The 24,392-nt window shown below is 50.2% G+C and overlaps 1 protein-coding gene across 1 annotated transcript in view; it reads right to left on the minus strand.

Moving 5' to 3' along the window:
* CACNG5 (calcium voltage-gated channel auxiliary subunit gamma 5) overlaps positions 1 to 24,392 on the minus strand; it is a 41,425-nt gene that overhangs the window by 13,791 nt on the left and 3,242 nt on the right. The window contains exon 2 of the mRNA XM_034641041.1: positions 231 to 316. The gene's annotated coding sequence lies outside the window, so the exon portion shown is untranslated. The remainder of the gene's footprint in view (positions 1 to 230; positions 317 to 24,392) is intronic.

Consider the following 24,392-nt stretch of genomic DNA (forward strand, 5'->3'; position numbering starts at 1 on the left):
GCGACACCGTATTTCGAAGACTGTCTTTGGAAATAGCCAAGCGTTACATAAAATCTGTCTCCTGACCCTACTGGGTTTACTTTGGGGGAGTCTGCCGGCATATCCTCTCATACTGAGAGGTGAACTCTAACCCCGTATTTCTTATTCCCAAAACCACCTTTCAGGGTGGGAAGACTAACGCTTCCCTCAAAGCACATTTAAGAAAACCAGGGTCCAGAGGAGAGACTTACCTGAGATCGCACGCCCAGTTCCGTGGAGGGACAAGAACGTGGACTGGAAATCTTCTGAATGCTGATCCAGTGCTTTTTCCTCTGTGCTATACAGGAAATCATAAGGCAGAGGAGGAAAATTCATGCACTTGCCCACTCGGAAAGCAACACCACTGTTAACATCTTAGCTCCCAGCTGTTCTCCTGCGTGACCGTGCGCGTGCGCACAAATTCTTCCAGCCAGTGTCTTGGGAGGGGGGCAGGGACAGCAGTCCCCTGAAGATGCTCTGGCCGGGAATGAATTCCCAGTTCTGCTTCCCCACGGTCGCTTTTCCTTCTCACGAATCCTCTCCCTCGGCTGCAACATCCAGTTGATTCTTCTCACAGGGGAGGCAGACCTTTTTTAAATAAGTTGCTACCACCTGACAAGACATTTATGCTGTAATAGTAAGTGAATAAAGCTGGAGGTAAAACCCCATGTTTGCCAGGAGCTCAACTATGAAAAAAATTCATAGACTGGGAAGACATAAACCAAAACGGTGATGGTGGAAACTTCCAGGTCATAAGGTTATGTGTATTTGATTTTCTTTATACTGTTCTGTGATCGACAGAGCTTCTAAAAAACCCCACCATATATCCAGAGAAGAAAACGAAAGATTAGAGTCATCAACTGTCCAATCGCTGCCCTTGTAAACAAAAACGGAAGGGCCCCAGTTGATTTCTGGGCTACAGATGCCAAAATGCAGTGTCATCTCTTGGAGCTTGGGGCCCGGAAGCATGGCAGCTTCCAGCCTTTTATTTATTTATTTTTTAAAGGTTTAACTTATTTATTTGACAGAGAGAGACACAGCCAGCAAGAGAGGGAACACAAGCAGGGGGAGTGGGAGAGGAAGAAGCAGGCTTCCCAGCAGGGCAGGGAGCCTGATGTGGGGCTCGATCCCAGGACCCTAGGATCATGCCCTGAGCCGAAGGCAGACGCCCAACGACCAAGCCACCCAGGCACCCCCAGCTTCGAGCCTTTTAAGATGATTGCCCTGTTGCCGTTACCTCTAAGAATCAGCTTGTTAATGATCAGGAATTAACAGTGGCTAATTATCATCTGTGCCTAGCAATTAGGGAGAAATGTCTTGCGGAGATTAAATCACTAATGGCAGATTTCTCTGCCGAAGCCAATAATGAAGTGCTTAGGTGCTCAGAGACAGGTAAGCTTCCGGACACGAGTGAGAGCCCAGCTGGAGAACCGGGAGTGTGTGTGGCAGGGTAGGCAGGGTTTCACTGGGGAGGAGAAAAGAAGTGGAAGGACAGTCCAACGCAGACATCCTGATCTCAGTTTCCCACTAACCCAGAGAAAACCCTAGCACTTGATGAAGGGTTTGGAGTGTGGGGGTTCTTGACAGGGCTTCCGAGTGTTATAGCCGCTTCTCCTGTGAGCTGGTCTAAGTGACTCAGTGTCAGCTTGGCCAACACCCAGCAGGAATGAGCTGGTGACCAGAGGACAGCCCCCAGTGGCCCTGTGCCCTGCCTGCTTCCCCTCGTGCTGATCCCCATCACATTCTATGGTGGTTAAAAAGTGACCATAAATTCTCTGACACTCCTCCCGTTGAGAGGTGGGATCCACACACCTCACCCCACCTTGAGTCTAGGCAGGTTTGCGATGACTTTGACCAACAGAGTCTAGGGAAGTGACGTCATGTGACTTCTGAGGCTGGGTCCCAGGAGGAGATGCAGTTTCCGCCTGGTTCTCTGGGGAGCCCCTGCAGGGGGAAGCCAGTCCCCAGGCAAGAAGTCTGACTCGCCTGAGATCACCAGGCTTTGGACAGGGTTTCTCAACCTTGGCCCTATTGGCGTTTTGGGCTGGACACATCCTTGTTGCAGGGAGCTGTGACGTGCCCCACAAGATGGTGAGCACCCCCGTTGTAATAGACACAAATGCCCCTGGGTGGCAAAATCACCCCTGGTTGAGAACCACTGCCTTGGAGACCATAAATAAGAGTTCTGACTGACAGCCCAGCTGAGCTCCCAGCCATGGGATTGGGCCAGCCGGGACACACCCAGCCCCGTGGAACTTTCCGGTCACTGCATCTGCTGGACAAACTCCAAACAAGAACAGCCCAGCTGAGCACTTGCCAAATTCCTGACCCACAAAATCAGGAGCAAAATATGGTAGTTGTTTTTTAGTTCGTTCATTTTGTTTTATATTTCGGGGGCCTGAACTCACGACCCTGAGACCAAGATCTGAGCTGAGATCAAGAGTCGGACGCTTAACCAGCTGAGCCACCCACATGCCCCTGGTAGTTGTTTTATGCCATTGGGTTCTGAGCTAATTTGTTCTACAGCAGAAGTTACCAAAATAACTCTTACTCATTTAATAAGCATCTTCTTCTCCCTAAGTATGACATAGATCCCAGGTGGCCTGAGGGTCATCGTTTAATCCTAGAATTTACAGCTATGTTGGGGAGTGAGTGGCACATGGGCTTTGGGATCAGGCGAATGTGAGTTGGAATGCCAGTTCTCCCACGTCACATCCTGGGCAAGTCGCATGGCCACTCTGACCCTCAGTATCTTCATCTGTAAAACAGGGAAAGCTTCATAAGGATTGTTGTGAGGATTCATACAAGTGTAATCGAATAAGGCCGGGCCACCTCAGGCCCTCTCCGTACAATGCTACGGTCAGAAAGTACCACCGCTTGACGCCCACAGAGCAGTGAACAACAAGGCAGAATTAATAGGGGACATTGTCCCTTCAAGGAGGAAAATGCCCCAGACTTTCTCATCTCCAATAGCTCTCCAATTTCCCTCTTTTCATGGCAATTGCTGCCGTGCAGAATCGCCTTCACTTCTCTCTCTGCCAAATGCCAACCCCCTCCTACCTCCCTATCATCTAAGGCATTTGGATTGGAGAGATTTTAGGTTCTTACGTGCGAGGAGCTAGAGGGCTCTGCAAGCTCATGTAAAAGGTGTCTTCCTGGTGGGCACAGTGGTGTTTCCGTAGACACAGATAATAAATCAACATTAGCGAACGTGTATTGAATATTTAAGCGTTAAGCCCATTAGAAGCTCAGCATCAGAAGAAGTGTGTCACCTGAAGACTTGGGACCGCTAGGCGCCATCACTCTCCTGCTCCCCCAGTTTGGGACCCATCTTTCCTTCCAAGTGATCACGCAGTGGCCGGCCGGGGGCTGATGAGTGGTCTGTTTTCCACACTGGCCCCAACAAACTCTTTCTGCCACAATGCAGGTGTCCTCTGGAGGAAGCGGACATGGCCAGGCGAGAATGCGCTGTCCTTGGACAAAAGCAAGACCCAGGGAATATGCTCTCTGCCTTCCAAGCACTCCCGGCCCTGAGGCTAAGAGCAAAAGCCGGAGTCGTTCTGTCTGCCAGGAGTCCAGGCTGTAGAGCCGAGGACGCAGAGCTCTGGCACAAGTCTGTGACACTGTGTGCCCAAACCTCCCGCAACGGAGGTCAGCGTCCGATAGCAAGAGGTTACTCATGGACCAGTTTCCATAGGAGCCCAACATGCAATACGGGCATGGACCGAGCACTGCTGCTTTTGCCAGAGAAAGAAGTCCAGCTGGGGGGACTGCTGACCAAGACTCTGCTGAAGGTCCAATGACATGCCCTACGGAGTCTCCACAATGTTTCTCCTAAGGCACGGCCACAGACACCGAGTCAGGCGGGAGGGGGTTTAACCAGGCAGTACTAACCAAGCTAGGATGACGGCAATTGTGTTGCCAATAGTATTTTCTTTGCAGAATTACTCTACCCAAATTATATTGTTTCTACACATTACAAATGTGAGCGTACTGCACGTACCATAGGAGAGCCTGATTTCATTTTACCTAATATCATCAATAATTTCTGCACTTTACCTAATATCATCAATAATTTCTGCACAAACCAGAGCCTCTGGTTTGGATATACCAACACTGACACAACCATTTCCCTACTGTGGAACAACCAGGTTGTTTCAAACATTTCCTTACTGCGAACAACGATACGCAAACATCCTTATAGCTAAGTACCTGTGGCCATTTGCAAGTATTTTCTCAGGATGTACTCCTGCAAGTGGAATTTCTGGGTTAAAGGATATGAAACATTTTATACTCTTAGAAGTATAGTCAGGCTTTCTTTGAAAGGTTGCAATGGTATTTTTATGCCTGTTACTTGAAGTATGACAAAGGTCCCCCTATATGGACACAGAGAATTCCAAACTGCCCCTGGTTAAGAATTCCTCCCCTATTTCTGCCAAGAATAAAGGAAGATTTGGAGCCTGGGCTCTACTCAGCCCTGATTGATATCCTTACTGCATCAAAATGATTTTCAAGACTAAGACTTCTCTACTATTGGTGATGCCCCAGGAAATGTTAGAGCCTCCAAATAAAGCAACATGTCCTGTATCAGAGATTTGAGACTCTTTGAGGTGCATTGTTATCATCCCCAGTGGAAGATGGTAGCACATCGATGCCTCCATCAAGATCAGCTGAAAAAACCATTAGAAATAATGCAATTGTTGCAATCATGAAACACTACAGAAAAAACTAATGATGTACTGTATGGTGACTAACATATCATAATAAAAAGAAAGAAATAATACAATTGTTGAAATAAACTGGTAGACACATAAATAACATATAAAAACCAATAGCTATAATACCATTGGAAAAAATGTTATGTAGCAACAAAACGGTAAACATTAGGGAAATAAACTTAACAAGGTATGTGTTAGTGCTATATAGAGAAAACCTTCAGGGGTGCCTGGGTGGCACAGCGGTTAAGCGTCTGCCTTCAGCTCAGGGCGTGATCCCAGCGTTATGGGATCGAGCCCCACAGCAGGCTCCTCTGCTGTGAGCCTGCTTCTTCCTCTCCCACTCCCCCTGCTTGTGTTCCCTCTCTCGCTGGCTGTCTCTATCTCTGTCAAATAAATAAATAAATAAACAAACAAACAAATAAATAAAATCTTTTTAAAAAAAGAAAACCTTCAAATTATCAGTAAGCATAAAATAAGACTCATAAATACAATAATATATCATGTTTTTAGGTAGGGAGGCAATGTCATAAAAATGTCAACTCTCTCTAAATTAATCTAGGAATTCAACGCAAGCAGTTCTCTTTAGAAAAATGACATATGAGTCTGGGATTAGAATAATAAAAAGCAACATTTGAGAAGCACTTGAGAAATCCTTTTAAGGTTTTTTCGGTTTTGGTTTTGTTCTTTTGTTTTGTTTTGTTTAGAGAAGGAGAGAGGGAGGGAAGGAGTAGGGAGAGAGAGAGCGGAAGAAAGAGAGAGAGAGAGAGAGAGAGAGAGAGAGAGAAATCTTAAGAGGCTCCATGCCCACTACAGAGGCTCCATGCCCAGTGCAGAGCCTGACGCAGGGCTTGATCTCAAAACCCTGAGATTATGACCTGAGCCAAAATCAAGAGTCTGATGCCTAACTGACTGAGCCATCCAAGCACCCCTGAAAAATACTTTTAAAAATAAAGGTAGATGAGTGGGACCTACCAGATATCTATGCTTACTATGTAGCTGCAACAATTAAAACACATTGATGTTGATGAAAAAATAAACTAAAACAAATCATTAAATGAAACTAAAAAGAGATTTTAAACTTCCATTTCTGGCTATGATGAACTAGCTTGTATTAGACCAACCGTCCTGTAAAAATAACTAGAACAGCTTTATAAAATGAAACTTATCTCTTTGAACACATTGTAGAGGAATCAAAGAAACCAAGATTTTAGAAGTCAAGACCTGAAGATAAAGGAAATGCATTTGACATAAGCCCAACATGTTGCACAACTTTTCCACTTGAAGCACGTGTCAGTTCATACAGAGTGTGGGTCTAAGAGGCTGAGAAAAAGGCTATGAGGACCTTAGAGCAGACTCATGATGATACAAAGTTGGTAATCAGTGTTCAGGCCTCATCAAGAAAGGCAGGTCTGATAAGTAGCCCAATCTTTCAAACAGAGGACCTGGGAAGTCTTACGCTGCAGGTGAACAAGAGATCAGCTTCCACAAGATGGTGAACAAGAGATCAGCTTCCACAAGATTGAAGCCTATTTCAAATCAGTTCAATTCATGACTGGATGCAGGCAATATTCTCTAACAGACTGCCAAAAAAAAAAAAAGTAAATCCTATTTGGGGGAAGATAACACCATTAAGAACTTCCAGAATTTTCCACTAAAATGTGTAGCATTCAATCAAAAATTATAAGGCACATCAAGAGGCAAAACTATGACAAAACAAAAGAGACATCAGAAAAAGGAATGATGAAAGTCACGATATAACATGATGACACTTTTAAAAGTGCTTTAAGAAAGCAATCATCAACCTAGAATTTCATACCCAGCAAAAATATCCTTTAATGTTGAAGATGAAATAAAAAAAAATATTTTCAGAAAAGTGAAAACCAAGGAAACCTGTCATCAGCAAAGTTGCATCAAAATAAATACTTGGGGCACCTCGGTGGCTCAGTTGGTTAAGCGTCTGACTCTTGGTTTTGGCTCAGATTGTGATCGCAAGGTCCTGGGATTAAGCCCCACGTCTGGCTGCTCAGTGGGGAGTCTGCCTCCCCTCTCCCTCTCCCCCTCCCGTCTGCTCATTCATTCTCTCTCTCTCTCAAATAAATAAATAAATCTTTTAAAAAATACTCAAGAGATTCTTCAGGCAGAATGATCTCATACTGAAGCACAGAAATAAAGGAAAGAAGAAAAAATGAAAATTATGTGGGTAAATCTAAATAAAACAGTGAGTGTAAAAAGGAAAAATAACACTATCTTGTGGGTTTAAAATGTATGTAGAATTACTCTGAAGCTAATGTGCCTTTTTTCTCACTCTAATTTTAAGATTTTCTCTTTGTTGAACTGAATGATGATGAAAACATGACTTATCAAAACTTGTGTAAAGCAAAGTTAGGCTAGAAGGAAAATTATAGCCTTAAGAGCATGTATTAGAAAAAGAGAAAAACTGAAAGTAAATTATTTAATTATCTATCTCAAGAAGATAGGAGAAAATGCAAATAAATTTGTCTCCAAATAGGAGGAAGAAAACAGTAAGACAGCAGAAATGAATGAAAAGAAAACAAGCACAAGCCTCTAAAAAAAAAAAAGTGCACTAGCATAACTGGCAAACCCCCACCAAGACAGAGACAAAGAGAAAGGGAGAATGAATGAATGAATGAATGAACGAACGGATGAATGAATGACCAGGGCTAGCAAGGCTGTGAGCACAGGCACTCTCGTATACACTTGTTGAAAGTGAATATGCAGATCTATTCGAGGACACCTATGAAAATTAAAAATGCAATTCCTGCATGACTTACAAATTCTGCCTGGAATGTACGGATATATTCACAACACTATACAAAGATGTGTGTGGAAGGATATCTCTGCAGCCGTACATGAACAGCAAGCAACTTAAATGACCAATGGAGGAGCTGGTTAAATAAACTAGGATTCAGCCATATAATAGAATGAAAGCTCTGTGGCTATTAAGTATGAGAAAGCTCTGTGTGTTCCATATGGAGAGCTCTCCAAGATTAATTATTAAGTGATAAATGCAAAAAATCCAGGAAATTGTGTATGGTATGACACTCTTGGGTAGATTCATGACTCTTCAAGTGCTCACCCACACTGATGGTGAAACCGTTAACTGAAGATAGTGAGAGATTTGTGAAGAAGAATGTGTGAAAGGGTTACAGAAGTGCCCCTCATTGTTAAACACACCTTATCCCACAGAGGGCAGGAGGATGGGAAATCCCTGCCCCAAACCTGAAGTTTAGTGAAAGGATTCAACATATGCTGGGAGTCCAGTGGACTGGTGCGTGACTCTGACCTAGGAAATCTAAAAGCAGAGAGATGTTGGCTACTTGCTGTGGTGGTAGGAGGGAAGGAGAGTTCACCACTGCTGTTGTTGGTTTGTACTGCCCAAGTTTGTGGGGGCAAGGGATGTAGAACCATTTCCATAGACCAGTGGGCCAAGCCTGGGAACGCAGCGCTAGCATGGAAGCGACTAGGGTCCCACCCAAGATGGTGGCCATCCAAGATGGCTGCCAGGAAGGGGAAAGGAGCTTCAGCAGGGAGAAGCTGGTGGCAGGGGGGAAACCACTGGATTCCCAAGAGTCTGAGGAAGGAACCATGAAAGCATGCAAAACCCACATGAAGGGAAGTACAAATTAGAAGGCACTGGGGACGGTAGGGGGTGTGTGTCTCTCTGAAGAACCGAAGGAAAGGACAGTGGTAAAAAGACCCAGCCTTGAACACTCCCAAACCCAGAGAGTCTATGCCATGTCATGACTATACCTGTCAGAAAGAATTCTACCTCTCCTGCCTCCTCTTCCTATCCCCCCTCCAAGCCTGCGGCATGAGGGAGGGGTGCAGCAAAGAAGAAAAGAGGCCAGCTGTACCCCGCTGCAGGGCTTTGAAAGGCTTCCCACCACAACACAGCTGAGCAGAGGGTGGTCAGTTGCTGTCATTTTGCCTAAAGTTGGAAGGTTTGGCTGTCATTCGGGACTGGACAGTCCAGTTACTGGCTGGGGAACTGTGCATTCCTGAGAGACCAGAAGAGCCACACAGGGTGCCTCAGCATTCATCTGGAGCCAAGGGAGGAACCAGCCCCCGAATCAGTGTATAAAGGGGGAGGAGGGCTGCCTCGCGATTACATCCCACAGGAACTTGTGCAGGGCCTTCGGGTTAAAAACAAGCAACTCCCATTGAAGACAATGTTCTGAGGGGGAAGAGAAAGAGATCGTTACCCCTTCCTCTCCCTCTTGGCGGGCAGGCTCCCCCATGTAGAGCCATCACCTGATGGGGCAGAACTGAGAACATGACAATGGCCTCCCCGTGTGAGAAGCGTGGAGGCTGAGTTCCTACCTTCAGTGCAGCCTGAAGAGAAGGGCCAGACTGAGCAGCTGGGAGGGGACGTCGTGCCTGCATCAGCAAGGGGCCCAGCAGAGGTGCCGGGGGGCAGGGGGCAAAGGGGTGGGCTCTGACTCTCCTCTAAGTCAGGGCGTCACCACTCCCTCTTGGCGGCTCCCCACCTCTGCCCATTTGCTGAGTCCCCTCCCCCCCATGGGGACCTGGGTGGGACAAGAGCTCCATTTCCTCCATCCCCCTTTTCTAGCCATCCATCCCTTCTGTGGCTCAATGAATCCAAGTTTCAGATTCAGTTCCTGGCTGGAGGGATACCCACTCTGGTGGGCTGAGGATTTCATTGAATGAGTCCCATAAAGACCTACTTGAATGGCTTCCTCGCCTGTAGAATGGGATTAGAGTCACGTGTCCTCATGGGGGCCGGTAGGGGACTAGTGAATTGATACCTATTAAGGCACTTAGAATGGAAGCTCTCAATAAAGGGAGGGGTGTGTCAGGCACTCATCACAATGGCTGATTTAAGAGCTTTGCAGGTACTGGAGACGATTATTTTTAGTTCACGGACCCGCACGTGCACGCCAGGTGCAAACATGCACTGAAGGCCATGGAACGTGAGTGTCAGAACAGGACAAACAATGACCATGATGACGAAGAGGGTGATGACAGTTTGCCACTCGAGGGGCCCATGTAGCCCCTGAGCATCCGTAATCTCGTCCTGAGATCCACCCTGCCGTCACATCACTACGCTTTCTTTCCATAGAAGAATCTGAGTTTGAAGACATAATGGTCACTCAGCTTGTTCAGTGACAGAGATGAGATTCAAACTCCAGTGTGTCCGGCCCCATGCCCAGGCTCTGGGCATTTCTCCTCCAGCCAGTGATGGAGACCAGCCTCCTCTCCGTTTAGCCCACAAATGTAAAGAATGCTACCCTCTTCAACAGCACAGAGGTGGGTTCTCGAGTAAAGGTGTGGGTGCCGTGGAGCTCCCAGCACTGCCACTAGCCACGAACCACGGGCACACCTGCCTTTCCTCCCTGGCCAGTCACACCCTCACTGGGAGGCACATGAGGGACCCTGGCAGCAGAGGACACAACAGCCCACCAGCAGACGTCCTGGCCAGCCCCCACACCTGCCCCTCGTGAAAGGAGCCACCCCCCCGAAGGTCCGCCCCAGCAGGAATGAATTCTTACTTTGCAGGAAACCCAAAGCCTCTTTAGAAAAGACAAGGCTGCATGCTTCCTTCTTGTAGATTCCACTTAAATAGAGCGGCGGCGAGGGTTGCAAACTACATCGTTCCATGGCACGAAGTCTCAACTGTGGACAATTAGAAGCCCACTCGTATGGCCACCTCCTCCCATTCACACTGCCGGCAGCACCGGCCCCGCTGGACATCGCTGCCCCCACTGCTATCGGGTGCAATAAAAGCCAGCCAGAAATGAAAAACAACGCCGTACCCCGTGTCTTAATATGTGTAGACAGGGAAAATGTTCCGGCTTGATCTAATTTTGGTGACACTGGCCATCTATCAGATCCAGTCTGCAAAAGCTTGCAGAGGAGCTGGGTCTGGAGTTTTCTCCTGTCCTCAGCACCCTGATTTGGGGTCTGCTTGCTTCTCTCACCTGTGCACACTTCTGCCTCCCGGATTCCTGCAGGCCGACCCAGACACGGCTCTAAGCCATTTACGCGGATTAAGTCACGTCATCCTTGTACCCACCCCTTGCGTGAGGCACGGGTATTAAAACAAGGATAATGCTAGTAGGAACTTCTTCGGAGGGTAATGAGGATTCAATGAGCTAGTTTAAATGCATCTAGTTTAGATAAGAACGGTAGCCCCACACATAGTCAGTGCCCACAGCTCATCTTAACCCTGGTCCTTCTCCCCACTTTACAGTTGAGAGGTTGGTGGTTAAGCCATTTTGCCCGGGGTCCCCCAGCCAGAGGGCGGGGGAGCTGGGACTTGAGCTGAGCTACCTGGCCTTCGCATCTGCTCTGCCGGACTGCCTCTTGTTCGCCTCTTGGACGGGTTCTCGTAGAGGTGTCCTGGTTAGGTTTCCACAGAGGCCTTAGCTCACCACCTTGGAAACTCGCTTCCGCGGAGTGGAGACTCCTGACTGACTGTCAGGACCAAACTTCGCTCTGATTTTTCTCAACACGATCAGTCTCTTGCCGGAGATAAAAGGGCTGAAGGTTTCAGTCCTTTGGTCCTTGATCTTTGCGTCACTCAGGTGGATGGATAAGCCAGAGACATTCCTTATAAAAAGTAGTGATATAAATAGTGATGACGGAGGAGGGGGAGAGAGAGAGGAGAAAGAGCAGAAAAAAACAACTGAGTGTTTCCTGCTGGACACTCGGAGCTATTCTTGGTCACGTCCAGCCCCCCTCTCTGCTTAGAATATTTATGTTTCGGGGGAGATATTTCTTCTGCTGCAGATTCTTCCTTCTGGGAGAAGGGAGAAAGGAGGGGTGGGGGGCAGCCTGGGGAAGAAAACCGGTCTGGCTTTGGAGAAGCTGCCTGGACTGCACTGGGGCCCAGAGGCCAGCTGGGCGCCTGGCAGAGGGCATGCCTGCCCCCGAGGGGCACGCTGCTGCTCAAGGACTCTCGTGTGACAATCCATGTGGCCGGGCCAGGTTACAAAGCACCCCGTGCTCCCACCAAGCACCGTTTCCCAGCCTCCATCATATTCTACTGTCACTCAGGATTCTAATGGTATGTGGCGCGCACAGTCACACCTCCCCTCGCTCCACCGGCCCATCTTCTGCCCCTGTCCGCGTGGCCCAGCCCTGCCCCACTGAGTCCCGAGTCCTAGGTCAGACAGAGAGCCAGCCAGGTTGCTGTGGGCCCAGGAACGACAGCCCCAAGCCCGGATTTCCAGCACTCCTGAAGGTTAGTGTAGAAAGCAAGATGATACGCCGACCACGTCAGGGTGATAGGCTGGAACAAGACGGGCGAGGAGAGCGCGCATAGAAGGGGTGATGTGCTTCTCTGACGAGTTAGTGCTCACCGTGATGCTTTCTGCTCCCCTCCCTGTGGCTTGAGGTGAAACAATGTCTAGGCCAACCTGAGGTCGTCTGATGGCCTGGTTGGGAGCACGGCCCTCCCTGAGAGTCAGGAGGCCCATGGCTGTGTGGGATGTGGAGTGGAAGTCCATGGGCTCTCCCAGTCCCAGGAGGTAGGCCAGTCAGCCCTGGAGGGTCCCTGGGAGTCTGTGTCCCAGCAGATGTCTCAAGAGATGATGTCAGAGTGCCGACAGAGTTTTTAAGTGGATTCTACTATTTCCTGACTTGATGACGAAGTGAAAGCCTGGGGAGCAACGGAGGGCAAAGAAGGAGGTGGGTCTCACCTTTCACCGGGCCTGGGACGGTTGGCGACAAGGTGGGAGAGGCAAGGGCTGCTGCTCTCCCTCCTTTTCAGTCAGCAGCATACCTCACAGGCCCAGGAGCCATCAGGCATGGAGAAAGAGGTGCAAGGCAGGACGAGCATGGACCTCAGCCTGGTTCTGGCTGCTCAGGTCATAATGCCATTGGCCCATTTGGTCAAGGCCAGCCCAGAAGCGCAGTGGGGGCCCTGGGACCTCAGGCAACTCACTGAGCCTCTCCGAGTCTCATCAATAATACAGGGATGATTGTTTCTTTACAGAGTGGCTGTGACATAAAGGATTCCGTGACATAAAGTAGGTCATGGGCTCTCAGCCAGTGTCCGTCTTTATTCCTTGATCCAGAAAGGAAGCAAGACTGGCCACCAAGGAGGCTGATCCCAGTGAGGAAAATACTCAGGGTAACAAGATGGTGCCGGTGGGGCGGGCGCAATGGGGGAGGAAGCTTGTATGCATCTCCCTTGAAAAGTGGCCTTGATAACTGTCTCCACCTGAATAAGGCAGAGACCGGGGTGGGACTCGGCAGGCTGGGAGGCACAGAAACTCCTTCAGGAACTGCTTCAGAGGAAAGCACCTGTTCTCTAAGAAGTCAGGTCAGGAACTGAGGCACGAAAAGAGAACGGCACCCCCAGGGCCTCTCTCAGAATCCCCCAGCCAGACAGGATCAGACAGGACACAACCTCAAGCCCTTATACCAGTGCGCTCAATCCCTGCTCCCTGTTAGTGTCATTTGGGGAGTTTAAACGAAATCCCAATGCTGGGTTGTTTCAAGACCAATTATATCTGACTCTCTGGTTGGGTGGGGGTGGGGTGAGGCATCAAAACAAAAAAAAATTCCAGATGATTCCAAGGTGTGGCCAAGGTTGAGAGCCACGAGCCAACATGGGGACCCTCACGAGCCTGGAGATGTACAGACCCCACACTCACGGTTTGTTTTCAGTTCAATTTGGACTAAAACAGAGCTATCCAATATGGCAGCCACTAGCCACATGTGCCTCTGGAATGCTTTAAAATGTGGCCAGTCCGAAATGAGACATGCTGTCAGCACAAAATACACACGAGGTTTCTAAGACTTACTACAGAGAAAGAATGTAAAAAATCTCATTGGTGGTTTTTAGAACATCGATTACATGTTGAAATGGCATGTTAAGCTACATAAAATACATTAATTTTACTATATCTTTATATTCTTTTAATGTGGCTGTAGAAAATTTTAAATGACATCACATGGCTCACGTTCTATTTCTGTTGGACAGTGCTGGCCTGGAGACCAGCCAATTCAAAAATGTGTTTTCTCTGGTTCTTCTATTTGTAATCTTGTTTCATCTGTTTTTTGACAATAACTTTCTTTCACACTTTGCCTCATGATTCCCTTTATGTAAGATTCTTGACATGACAAAAATGAAGAAATGGAGAACAGATTAGTGGTTGCTGGGATCAGAGACCAGAGTGGGGGGGCAGTGTCAACAGGAAGGGGTCCCCATGGGTGTGGAGATGTGCTGCATCTCGACTGAATTCACATCAAGATTCTGGTTATGCTGCTTTGTCCTGGAATGTTGTGGTAACCATTGGGGGAAGGGTAAAGGGCACATGGCATCTCTCTGTGTGATTTCTTAAAATTGCATGTCAATTGACAATGATCTCAAAAGAAAAAGCCCAATTCGGAAACAACACCGAACACTGTTCGGTGAAACAACACTGTTTCACCTCTGAAACAGTAACTGTCAGTAAAGTGGGGTATCCCTTTTGGAAAGTTACTTGGCAACACGCATCCAGCCTTATGTACGTTTGTTACTCTTGGTCCCCAAAATTGAACTTTGGGGAATTGCTGATACGGAAATACATGTAAGGACAAAAATACACAAAGGTGTCTATTCACTATTGTTTGTAGGCGTGAAATGCTCAGAACCACCACAATGCCTTTCTGAAAGGGAAGGGTTATATGAACTATAGCTTTATCCACTCAATGGACAGTTCCTGGGCAGTTCCTGTCCTCAATGACAATGTTGTCATTGAAGGAAATGCTGGTAAGACAATGTTAAATGAAAAAAGTGGGATGCAAAATATCGATAATTTGTTTGCTAATTTGTAAATCCAGATCCTGGGATGATGAATAGAAAAATTTAATTAAGAGTGGTGCTTTGATAGTAAGATGACGGATGAATTTGTTTATTCTTCCTACTTTACTATTTATTTCCCCCGATTTTGTTTAATAAAAATGCACCACATTTTCAAAGTGACATAATGATCTTTCTCCCCCCTTTTTTTTAATTAGTTGTCTTCCTGAAGCTGAGGCAATGCGAGACTAGGTAAGAAGGCAGGTGTCTGCCTTGCCCCCTGCTGGCTGATGGTGGTGGTGCAGCCTGGAGCCCAGGGGTGCCGTTTTCATTGCCTTTCTTTCCTGGGGTGGTACCAGAGATCTCTAACACCCCCACCCAGAAATAGGGAGTGGGGGAGAGGAGGGAAGACTGCCTCTCTCTACTTTTCTGAGTTTCCCAATGTGATTTTCTCTACTTGGGGCGCATGCACGTATCCGTATATATATGAACTTTAAGACAAAAATTAACAAAAGATGACCTATATATAAAGAAAAATACATATTTTAAACCAGAGCAGTTTCATGGCAGAGGGAGGCTGACAGTGAATTCCCTCCCCTCTCCCTGGAATGGCCTTCTCTGCTTCTTCCTGGGGCATAAGCCAGACTGCCCCAGGCTCTTGCAATGTTCTATTTTTATTTTCATTATTTAACTGTGTCCCATATACACTGCTAAGTGGAGTGTTCAGTTCCATAGCTTAATGGACAACTGACCTCTGTCTGCGATGCCCAAGTCACATGGAACTCCGCAGGCCATTAATGGGGTCCTCAGGCCCCCTCCCCCTGTCACTTTCAGTCCCTGGCTGAGAGCACGGGAATGGGGCTGCCACGGGGAAAAAGGGGGGAAGCAAGCAGCCCACACCAGCAAGGGAGTGCTGGGGAGTCACGCAGACCTGTGGACGGTGCTTGCTGGCAGCCTGCTCTCAGGAGCCGAGCATCTCGTGGAGCTGGAGGCGGGATGACTACTGACTTGCTTTCTCACCTCCGCTGGCTTATGGATGATTGACTGCGCTCCGCTCCCGGCCAGACGGGCAGGGAGCTGCCCTGGGACCCACCTCCTGGAGCAAGAGGGGTTTTAATCCCTCTACCTCATCTTCTTTCTCTACACCGTGTGGTCTGACCACGAAGGTTATACACACGGGGACCCGGGGTCGGTCATCAGGCAAACAGGGAGAAACCACCCTGCACAGAAGGGTTTGCTGATCTACTGCATTGACCTTGACGCTCGGCGTCAATGATGTTTTACCAAATACTTTCAAACAGGTTTGTGACCTCCCTCGACCCTCCTGTCAAGTCTGGGAAGATGGTGTTACGGGCGGCAGGAATCATTCTGCGGGCAAGAAAACCACGGCTGAGAGAGGTGTCCCGCCCAGGGAGGACGGGAAGTTGCATCCTCTGGGGTACAGTCCTCTGCCTGTGTTCACCCCATGCTCCCCACAAAGAGGCTTTTGGGTGCTTTCCCAGGTAGACCCAGGACAGAGCCTAGGAAGGGCAACCCCCAGGACTTGGGCCTCCGGGGCCCTGAGCTGACCTGTGCTGGATCTGGCTCTCCGCGGGGCAGGAACCGGGCACGGCAGGCTGTTTCTGCCTCCCTCCCCTGGCTGACTTCTCTCCCCTTCACAGCCCCTCCTGGCCCGTGCGGTGACTCCAGGCCCCTCACATGATGAGTGTTCCTCATCCTTCCCACAACAACACATTCATCAGGAGGCAGACAGACGCTCCGATCTGGAGGGAAGGGGGAGGGAGTGGAAGAAATCAATAGTGCAGAATGATGGCTCTATATTGTGCCTCCCGTGCTTTATTTCCTCCACAGAAGCACAACGGAAAACAAATGTTGGCTGTGGTTCTGATATGAATTGATCCTGAAGCCGGGTGAACCCAGCCGTGCTCCCTTAATGGCCAGCCATCGCCTGCTGGCACTTGGGTTGACAATGAGTTCTCAATCAATGCACAAGGGCCACCTACTTATTTGATTTGGTTGTCGCTGGCTCCTTTTTGCTCGCAGCAGGGTCTGAACGTAGGTCACCAGCTGGGTGGGGCGGTAAGGGAAGTTTAAGAAGGGAAGCGGGGCCTCTACCATAGCCCCAACCCCATCTCTCTTGCAGAGAAAAATTCCTACCTGCCTTGGGCTCAAATACCTTCAAAGCTGAGCTGAAATCCAACTGGTACAAATAGCATTATCAGCCAGTAACACTTTAGTCTGAATTTGCAGAGCCTTGTTCTTAACGGAGGCAGTCACAGTGCCTATTTTAGGGACATAGTGAGGAGTGCATGAAGTGACTCACACCCAGGGCCCAGCCCGCACCTGGCACGGTCATCAGCCAAGCTCTGGCTGTGAGCTTCCAGCCCCCCAACTTGTGTGATGCACTGTACACTCTCGTCTGGACATTTTGGTTAACTCTTAGGCTCCCCATCTTCTCAACTAGGAATGTAAGATGATACTTCCTGATACAGGTGCTAAGACGATGAAACACAGTATGGTATGTGGGGCTGGGCACAGGTCCTGGCATTCAGCAAGTGCTCCCCCCTCAAGCTTCTGGAAGTTTCCTATGGGAGTAGGATGAGGGACAGGCATGGGGGGCTGCCTGGAAATCTGGAGCAATGTCCCATAGAAGGTTTCAGAGAGGGGGCAGCACATGGCAGCCAAGGACACAGAGGGCCAAGAGGGGGCCCCTCACCTTGGGGCCCTTTTTGTTGGTTCCTCGGGGGCAATCAATGCCCCGAGAGCAAAGGAAGAGTGAGAGGTGGAAGGACCCACCCAGCGCAGGTTCATACCTGGGGCTGTATCCCAAGAAGTTACAAAAGTTAAGGGTTCTTCCTTCAAATTTGCTCTGGGTTCAAATCCCTGCTGCATCACTTATCTGCTCTGTGACCTTGGGCCGGTGACCTCACCTCTCCGTACCTGTGTTCTGTGTCTTTATGGGGAGGATAAAAACGGAACCCCCTTCGTGGAGCTGTGTGAGGACTGAGTCATGTGTTGTTACTCAGCCGGCATTGTGCCCGGCACACAGGAGCCCCTCCATTCGGATTTGCAGGGATGATGATTATATCACCGCTCTCCCGACATGCACCATTATTGTGGCTAGGGCTGGGCGCAACAGCTCCCTGGGCCGACTTCTGCCTCTGAACGTGGGCAGGGATTCCTGCCACAAATGCTCTAGATTGTTGAAGTCCAAAAGGGCTCTGGCCACCCCATCCATCACTTCTATAGCTGACGAGGGCTTCCCTGGGACCTGGGGCCTCAGGAGGCTAGTGTTTGAGAATTCTTGCCTCCATCAGGCAGCGTTCTAGCTGTTTCTCTACACGACGATCTCACTCAGTCCTCATGATGACTCTGGGAGTGCCACGCGGACGTTCCCCATTCATGTGGGAGCCGAGGCTCGGAGACGACAGTCCATTGGACTGAGGTCACACAGACGCTGAGAGGTGGGTGTGGGCTCTGCACCTGGCTTCGGAGACCGCAAAGCCCCAGTGGCTCCACAGTACCAAACAGGAGTGGAATCCAGGAGGGTCAGGCTGTGGGGACCCTGTTATCAGGGCGAAGATCTAGGAGTAAGGTCAAGATGACCGCTATGGGGCAGTAGCAAAGCCAGAGGTGGTCTCACGGTAGGGCTGGCGTGGAAGGTGGGGGGCGAGAGTGAGCAGGCTATCCTGATGCAGAAGGTTAAAAAAAAAAAAGGCATTTTCTAAGCACAGAGGAAATCCTGCCTACCTTCTCCAGAAGACAATACCCTCTCCAGGAGAGAGTGGGGGCCCTCCTGACCCTATCACTCACATCTCACTCCCTGCACTCCGTCCAAGAGATGCCTCGTGCCCTAGAAGGGTGGAGCTGGCCTTGGCACTATGCGTATGCCAGCCCCAGAGCTCCTTCGGGGGAGCGAGGAGAGGCTGACCCAGGTAGCTTGGGTCTCCAGGGTGAAGAGCTGCAAGCCAAGGTCACCCGCCAGGGAACAGTCACCTATTTTGAGACCAAGTGAGATTTATGCAAGAAGTCGCCCGCCTCCCAAGGCAATGGCTGGGGGTGGCTGGTGTCTGAATGTATTATCCCATGGGGGAAGGCACTGCTTCCTGGCATGCCAACGCTTCCTGCTCATAGCTGCCAAGATGATGCTCCCAGCACCGTCCTCAGTGGGACCTCTACTTGGAGGGCAAGCTGTGCTAGGTGGGGGAAGGCCAGGGGCAGAGCCAGGAGCCAGGAACAGAGTGAAATTCCTATGAGCCTTACACCTAGGACTCCGGCCTCATATGAGCCCTGGAAGAGAAGAAGTTGACAGTCAGGAGTGCAGAGTGCCTCTGCCAGCCAACAGCTGTGTGGCCTTGGACAACTTACTTAACTGTTCTGAGCTCCTGTGTGCTTATAAAATATGGGGAACCATACTTAAAAAGATTTTCAGGAAAATGACAAGTTTCGGTGAGGATGTGGGGAAAGTGGAGCTCTCATACATTTGCTGGTAGGAACATAAAATGGTGAGGGGCACTGTGGGCGGCTCAGGTGGTTAAGCACCCGACTCTTGATTTCGGCTGAGGTCATGATCAGGGTCATGAGATCGAGCCCCATGTTGGGCTCCATGCTGGGCAGGCAGTCTGCTTAGGAGTCTCTCTCTCTTCCTCTGCCCCTCCCCCCCGCCGCATGCATGCTCTTTCTCTAAAAAAAAAAAAGAAAGAAAAGGAAAAAGAAAAAGAGAAAAGAAACATAAAATGGTGCAATCATGAGGAAAACAGTTTGATGGGGTCTCAAAAAGTTGAACGTAGAATTACCCTCTGACCCAGATTGCTCTCCTAGGGATGTACGTGAAAGAGTCGAAAACAGGTGTGCAAACGAATATTTGCACATGACTGTTCAGAGCAGCATTATTCACAATAGTCAGAGGGTAGACGGGACACAGATGCCCATCCGTGAATGAATGGACGCACAAAATACATTAGATCCACACGATGGAACATTATTCAGTCACAAAAAGGAACGAAGCGTTGGTTCCGTGTGGACGAACCTGGGAAACCTGACACTCAGTGCAAGAAGCCAGACACAAAGGCCACATGTTGTATGATTTGGTTTATGTGCAATGTCCCGAGGAGGTAAGTGCACGGGGCCAGAAAGCAGACGAGTGGTTGCCGGGGACTTGGCAGAGGCAGGAACGGGGAGTGACTGCTTAGTGGGTGGGTTTCCCTTGGGGGTGACGAAAGTGTTCTGGAATTAGAAGGTGATGATGGTGACACAGTGCTCAAATGTGCTAAGTGCCCCTGAATTGCACACTTTACGACGGTTAAAATGGTAGATGCTAGGCTATGTGTGTTTTACCACAATCAGACCCCCTAACGATTGACTCTATTTATATCAAAGCGCACGATTCACCACAATTGAAGGAGCGGGTACTGGAAAGTGTCCATACAAGCAATTGTTTGGTGGGGGGGGGGGAGTTGCCGAGTGGATTAGAGGAGGACGAGACGCGAGGCGCTGGGCGCGGAGCCGGCACAAGGTAACGGCTTAGAAACCCCAGCCTCCCTTCCATGTCAGAGAACAGCCTCTGTCACACATGGCCCTGCACCTGAGAAGCAGGTGGGACATGGTTTCTGTTTCTAGTTTTTTGTTTTTGTTTTTTTTAAAAGATTTTATATATTTGAGAGAGAGGGAGAGAGAGAGAGAGAGCACAAGCGGGGGGGAGTGGCAGAGGGAGAAGCAGGCTCTCCGCTAAGCAGGGAGCCCAGTGAGGGGCTCGATCCCAGGACCCCGGGATCATGACCTGAGCCAAAGGCAGGCGCTTCACCGACTGAGCCCCCCAAAATGTTTTTAAGATCCTGTGGCTGCACTTGGAGAAGCAGGAGCTCCACCGCCTCCAGGAGCAGCCAGAGACCTCCTGCCCCGGACTCCAGGGACAGACGTCTTGAACTTGCCTTTACACCTGGGAACTGACCTCTGCGAGGTGTCACGATTACTACTGGTGACCACGAGCTTCATGCGTGAGGGCAGGTCTCCAAAGGGCAAAGGAAACACTGGGGACTGATTTCCGTCATTAAGCAAGCAGGTTGCAGGCACCCCTCGGCGAGCCCCTGGCCTAGTGGGGAGGGGGGGGAAAGGAACGGATGCTGGCAGTGCTGGGGGCAAGTCGGCTGATGGAGGTGTGCAGGGGATGCTGCAGAAGGGCCCCTAACTAAGGAACATCTGGGAGGGCTTCCTGGAAGAGGTGACACCTAAGCCGAGTCCTTTGTTCCTGTCTGGTGAGGAGTTTTTGCTTTAAATGAAGGAAAGAGAAGAGAATTTTGGAAAAGTCAGACCCTGTGCCTGGTGACTTGGTTTCATTGTCCTTTTTACAAACTCCAAGGGTCTCAGACAGGCCATTGGGTTCCTTGGGTTTAAACTCTGGCTCTACCAGTTATGATCCAGCTGACTTTGGGCAAGTTAACTGACCTCTCTGTGCCTAAGTTCTTCACCTATAAAATACAGTTAATGAGTTGCCTGACAGTTAGGTAAGGTCAGTAGAGCGCTCAGCAGGGGAGACCCAGAGTAGGGGATATGTATGGGATTAATCATCGTTATACCCATTGCTTTTGCACCTGACCGTGGCTTTGGGGCCAGGGTCACTGACAAGGTGTCTATAAGGATCCACTGGCCTCAGAATTCAGTGGAACCTCTCTTGGTTGTTATGGAGAGGGGGACAGGCTCCATGTCCACAGAGCTAGGAAGACGAAGAGAGCAGTCCCCACATATCCAGCATATTTTGTTGTTTGATGTATGATGTCTGTTGTCTCCCTTTTGATTTGATCATCACACCAACCTGGGGTGGTAACTCCTCTCCCCCTCACTTTACAACTCAGGAAACTCAGGCTCAAAGAGGCAAGAACTTGCCCAAGGTCACACGGAGCAGTGGAGCTCCATCCATGACTGCCCAGTATGGGGGCCGGGAGGCTCGTGACCAGGAGCCTCGCTTTCCGACCCCAGGCCAGTGCTCACCAGCCAGGCCTGATTCCTGGTCTGCAAAATGGACACGACAGTAACGTGCGTCTCGTAAGGACTGGACTGCAGGAAGCTTACCCAAGACATCACACGTGATAAGCACCCAGGAGATACTAGCCTCTGTTACTCTGTGGTCTCCTCTTAATGGGAGAACTACCCAGGACCCATGCTCCCAACGGACAGACAGCACAGGTCTGCCGTGGCTCATCATCTTGGGTCCCCAGAGTGTGTGGCTATCCCCCTCCCCAACCTGGGCTCTCCCGCTTGAGCCAGAATCTTCCTTTCCACCCAGCCACGCCCCCCACGCCAAGCTGCTGGTGCGGCTGCTGCTGCTGCTGCATTTTGCTCAAGGACCCCCACTGTGAGGGCAACTGGAATACTGGCTTCTTCCAGGGGTTCCCGCCTCCCTCACCCGGGGCCAGCAGGCAGCTGGCTTCTTTCCAGCTTCCAGGCAAGAGCAGCCCCCTCTACCCACCCCCACCCCAACCTGTGCCAGCTGCCTCAGTTTCTGCCTTGGGCAGGTGTCTGAGTCCATGGCACGCTGTCTCCCTCCAGGAAGGGCTTGTGCGTGTCCAGACTCCTGGAGCAGGAACGCTTCCTGCAGCCTCCTTCCTGGGCAGTGATCCAGGCAGCCTGGCCTTGAACTCTGGGGAGGCGGGGAACCCCGCGCTGGGCAGCAACGCCAAGTGCACAGAAGTTTGCCTGAGGCTTCACCAAGGCCACCCCTGGTAACTTCTTTTTCTCGCCAATCTAGGTTCTGCTGTCTAGAATTACACACAATGAGTCATTCCCCGATTGTTCGGCCATAACACGAACCACTTCAATCACAAGAAAATAAAGACAGTAAACGAGGAGGGTCATCAAAACTTCATGACCTCCTTCCACAATGTAGCTCTTGAAATGTCCTGTCCCTCCTTCCCCTCTGAGACCGCTCTGTCCCCGGGGCATGCCTGTACCCCCTCAGCAGCCGGCTCCGAGCAGCGCAGTGAAAGCTTGGCCCCTCGAGCCCCGGACAGACCTATGTCCCGTCCCGGCTTTGCCACTTCTCAGCCCTGTGATTTCAGGCCAGTGACTTTACGTCTCTGCTTCCTCCTCCTCAGCCCTCAGAGAGGGCGGGGGAGAGGGAGCTAGACGGTTTAGCTTCCCTTGACCTCAGTAGACATTGGCCTTGACCTCACCAGATGGCCTCGCTGCAGCTCAGTGAATAGATGCACATGTCCGGATCAAGGGCCTGGAGCTGGGAGAGAGGGGAGGGTGCTGCCTGCCCTCAGGCTGCCCGCGCGGGCACAGAGAGTGGGGGAGCCTAGGAGCTGGCATGGGCCGCACCGGGGACGGGGACGAAGGACAATGCACGGGCCCCCGCAAAAGCTGAGGCCGACAGAGATTCTGGAACTAGTCCGAGGCCGCACACAGCTACTAAAGCGACTGAGCTGGGATCTGAACTCACCTCTGCGTGGCTCCAAAGTCCACGTTTCATTGTCAGATAGTAGAACACGAACAGCTCAAGTTCGTGTCCCTAACTGTACCACCCACACTGCTTAGCCCTTCTGGGCCTTGAAACACTAGGCAAGGAAATCACATGCACCTTGTGGGACCAGTGTGAATACGTGGGGAGAACCCTTCAGATGGTGTTTGCACCCCACAAGTAGTAAGCACGCGGCTCTCCTTTAGCCTGGAGAGAAAGCAGAAATCCTCAGAGCCCTGTCATGACCCTAAGTCGACCAGGGCCCATCAGGAGCTGGCCCACTGCTGCCCACCCAGCCACCTGTGTCCTTCTTGCTCCCTGACTCTCCCTTCCTGCTGCTTGGAAGGCTCTTTGCCCAGATCTCTGCTTCACTTACTCCCTCCCCTCCTTCCAGGCCCTGGTCACATGGTGGGCGCCCCCTTTGAAAATGGCCCCCTCCCTCTCCCCCTCTAAACCTCCAGCCCTGGCTTGTCTTTCTCTCGAGCATTTTCACAGACAGCCTACTCTGTATTTTCCCTCGTGAGCATGTTTGTTGTTGGTCCCCTCTTTAGAATGCTTGCTCCTAAGGGAACAGGATTGAATTTTGTCTATTCTGTTCAAAGCTGCAGCCCCAGTGGTTCTCAACAGATGCGAGTCTGCCCCCCCCCCCCGGGACATTCAGCAACAAATGCCTGGAGACATTTGTTGTTGTCCTGGTAGGAGGAGGGGAGCTACTGGCGTTTAGGGGGTAGAGACCAGGGCTGCCGCTAAACGTCCTGCAACACACAGGGCAGCCCCCTCCCCAAGAACAATAATCTGGCCCTAAACGCCCCTAGTGCCACAGAACAGAACAGTCGTCAGCACACACACAGTAGGTGCTCAATAAATACTTGTGTAGACGAATGAAGAGTTGCTGCCATCATCATCATTATTTAAGAACACATATCATCGTAAATAATCTTCGAGAATGATTGTGGAGCCAATATAATGTTAAATGTCAATTACATCTCAATTTTTAAAAAATGGTTGTTATTTGGGAGTTCATGGCCAGAAGGTCATCCTGGCGACCAGTAACTTCTATCTAGTCTGAGTCCTGCTCTCAGCAGGGCCCTGATGGGCTGCCACACAGTCATGAGCCAAGACCAGAACTTATTTCAGGCTCTGTGAGGGCCCGAGCGATGCTGGCCTGCCTCTCCCTGACTCTAGCCTGCGCATGGGTCCGCCTCAGCAGGAACACTCAGTTCTCAGCTCCTGCATCCCCCAAAAGTTGCCCCCACACTCAGGACCACGCGTCCACCAAGCGACCACCTCCACAAGCCTTTTAGGGTGATCCCAGACAAGCGTGCACCCCCAGGCCTCTTGCAGCCCAGGTGACTAGTGGGTCTGAGTGAATTATGTGGTTCTCTGCTCTGAGGAAGGACGTGGGATGTTCAGGGAATCACAGGAGTTG

Source organism: Ailuropoda melanoleuca, chromosome 13, assembly GCF_002007445.2.
Source record: "Ailuropoda melanoleuca isolate Jingjing chromosome 13, ASM200744v2, whole genome shotgun sequence".
NCBI classification, from domain to species: domain Eukaryota; kingdom Metazoa; phylum Chordata; class Mammalia; order Carnivora; family Ursidae; genus Ailuropoda; species Ailuropoda melanoleuca.